General features: G+C 39.3%; 1 protein-coding gene across 2 annotated transcripts in view; it reads left to right on the plus strand.

Moving 5' to 3' along the window:
* The window catches only part of tmem19 (transmembrane protein 19), a 28322-nt gene that overhangs the window by 9893 nt on the left and 15095 nt on the right, over positions 1-3334 (plus strand). Inside the window, exon 1 of one of the 2 annotated variants that reach the window (XM_050035943.1) lies at positions 362-621. The exons of the other annotated variant lie outside the window; for it this stretch is intronic. The gene's annotated coding sequence lies outside the window, so the exon portion shown is untranslated. Of the gene's footprint in view, positions 1-361; positions 622-3334 lie in introns of those variants that run through there. 2 annotated transcript variants of the gene reach the window in all.

A 3334-nucleotide genomic window follows, 5' to 3' on the forward strand; every position in this document is an offset into this window, starting at 1 on the left:
CTAGCTGCTAGGCTAATTTATACAATGTAAAATGCCATAGGCTTGTGCTAATAACGTTAGCATGTTGTATTTGTGGGGAAAATGTGTCCAGATAAAGACAAGTGCTTGTCTGTGAATGCTGCGAGTTATAGTGAAGCTGATTTGTGTTTGAAACTGTCTCTATTAAGCCATGTTTAATGTGTGTTTAATGTGTTTGATGTGTGCTTCAGTGTTTAATGTGTTTTATGTGTGTTTACTGTGTGTTAACTGTGTATTTAATGATTTTAGTAAATGTGTGTACTTCTCCTTTAAAGACGCTCGTTGGGTTGGTTTCATGTTACTGTCTCTTTAAGAGCTGTCAACGGTTTGTTTGCGGATGTCGGTCCGTTAACTAAATGTCTCGGTCCTGCCTTCCCCTCCGGTGTCTGAGTGTTTTATCACCGAGCCACAGTCACTTCGTTGTTACTCACTAATGTATTTTATCTTAGTTACCCTAATCATCAGGGAAACAGTTTGTGTTGTAGGCCGCTGTTTAAAGGAGAAAGATTCAGTTTCGTCTTAGCTGGAGTTAAAGTTAACGTTAGCTTCTGAAGTAGGTTAAAGGTTTCTGTACAGAAGTCACGATGGCTCCTGAAGTAAAGGGTGAGTTCACAAACATTCAGAAAGTGTTAATAAAATAATGACTGACATGTTGTGAAATATCTCTGTTTAAATGTTTCACTCATAATTTACAAAACTGGATTTAAAGGCACAGGTGGCAGTTAGCTCGGAGCTAACGTTAGCTAACCTCGGTTCCGTTAGCGTTAAAGTGCAGCAGTTAATGAACCTTTTCAGTGTCTCCTCCTCTTCACTGCCACTGTTGTTGTGTCGTCAGTAGTTTAACTGAGTTTTTGTTTTTTCAGTCATATTATTGCTTTTCATTCGGCATGTTTCAGGACAGTTCATTCCTCATGTGTCGCAATGTTTTAAGTCCGGCTTCAAACAGCAGTCCACAGGTGGAGAAATGAATCAGAGTCAGATTCATTACCAACAAGGTTTGTTACTGACAGGGAGTTTGCTTTGGTGTTTGGTGTTTGCATTAAATATACAATAAACTTATTAACATGATTGTAAAATTAAAAAGAAAAAATACCGTTAAAATATGAAAAAGATACTTCAAAACAAAATCAGAAATACTTCATTGATCCCCAGGAGGAAATTGTGATTCCTCACCGTCGTTATGATGTACTACGTGTGGAATTATAGGATTAGAAACAAGAAGTACAAAGTGCAAACTATGTCAAAATACAAAAGTAAAATATGTGCATTATGCTTCAGTGTTAACACCAGTGTCTAAAGTATTTAAAATATAAAACTTGTATGATATGAGTCTGTGAAGTGTGTAAATATATAAAGATATGTCCCTTGTGTGACATATAAATGTGTAAAACTGGTATGTAAAGATAAGTGAATTATTGCACTAATTATTGAACATAATTCAAGGTACTTGTACTTTACTAAAGTAATTCCATTTTCTACTACTTTCACCTTCTCCTCAGCATCTCACAGCGAAATAATGTACTTTTTACTGCACTAAATTTGTCTGTTGGCTCTCCTGTACATGCTTTTGACACGACATGATACTTGACATGATAACATGATTTGTACTTTTACTCCAGTAAAGGCTCTGAATACTTCTTCCACCACATGAAACCTGAAACTGGTTTTGCTGGCGGTCATCATTCCTCCTGTTGAACCATCTCTTTGTGGTGCAGTGTCAGTGATGGAGGAAGAAATAATCAGTCCTTGTTTTACAAAGTAAAATCAATTTGAGCGCTCAGGAGTCTGAACAGACTTAGCGGGTACCTCATAAAACTACAGTCTCCTCAGTGTACAATTCCCTCTTTGTGTTTCCACAAGCAGTTTCCCTGTTGAGCCGTGGTCAAAGGATAGTGGGAATATAAAGGGAATTTTGTACCAGGAAGACTTGAGACATCCACGTTATTTTAATAATCTGGTCTGCTGAAGCCTTTTATCCCCCTCGGATAGAAATCCAAATGCATTTTAGCACAGAACGAGGACTGTGTGGATTTTGTGCCCCAGCGCTGGCACTGACAATCAGGAGGGGATTTTTGTAAAGGTCAGCATGAGCAAGAAACAGACAGGAAGACATTGTGAATCGGTCCTTTTAGAATTTTTCTATAACCTCAAATATTCATAACTAAATAAATATTTCAATGTTAAAGATCAGAAAAAGCTCACAACAATTAAAAAACAGAGAGAGGCACTTCTCTGTGTGCTGCTGTGTTACACCGATGGCAGATATCAAAACATCTTCAGTTTATACTCTAAATATCACGCTGTTATTCTGTCACTCTATTCTATATTAAAGTTACGATCACAGAATGGAGGGACAGAGTTGTTTTGCCTTTAAGCCAAAGTTGTAGGTAGTAACCGCGCTGAAATGACACCTGTGTAAAAAAGAACAGCCGGCAGGACGCGATCATGGGCGGCGTGATGTTTTGATGATGTGTTTTCCGTACGACCCACTGCAGGAGATTTAAAAAGTAGCAGTTAGTGGTTAGCAGCTAACTCAAAAAAGAAGAACTGCAGCTTGTAGCAGTTAGCACTAACTCAAAAAAGAAGAACAACAGCTGGTAGCAGTTAGCACTAACTCAAGCACTAACTCAAAAAAGAAGAACAACAGCTGGTAGCAGTTAGCACTAACTCAAAAAAGAAGAACAGCAGCTGATAGCAGTTAGCAGCTAACTCAAAAAAGACGAACAGCAGCTCTTAGCAGTTAGCGGCTAACTCGAAGAAAAAGAACAGCAGCTGAAAATGTCAACAAACAGTGAAAACACTGAGGTCCAGAAGCTCCTTACCCTCCGAACTAGGGATGTCCCGATCCGATATTCGGATCGATATCTAGCAAAAAACGGGCATCGGATTGGACTGCATGGAAAAATGCCGATCCAAGAACTCCGATCCAGTTTTTCACGGTATCTGATCCAGGTTTTCCAGCCAGCCCAGCGCTCCGCGAGTCAAGCAGTCCATTCCAGTGATCCGCTCCAGCTCTTACTATCAATCCACCAGGCCAGCATGCAGACGGCAGACACACATGGAGGATAGGAAGAGTAGCGGTCAACTTAGTTAACTGACTATTTGTTTTCTGCTCTGGTTTTTTGAGAGTGATATTTTTNACACACACGGAGGGTAGGAAGAGTAGCGGTCAACTTAGTTAACTGACTATTTGTTTTCTGCTCTGGTTTTTTGAGAGTGATATTTTTATTTGGTTTACACTCTTACTGTTTAAGTAAAGAGCACTGATGGCATTGTTTTGGGCACAATTAGTGAAACTGGAGCCATGGATGGACTA

Source organism: Epinephelus moara, chromosome 23 (assembly GCF_006386435.1).
Source record: "Epinephelus moara isolate mb chromosome 23, YSFRI_EMoa_1.0, whole genome shotgun sequence".
Classification (NCBI taxonomy): Eukaryota; Metazoa; Chordata; class Actinopteri; order Perciformes; family Serranidae; genus Epinephelus; species Epinephelus moara.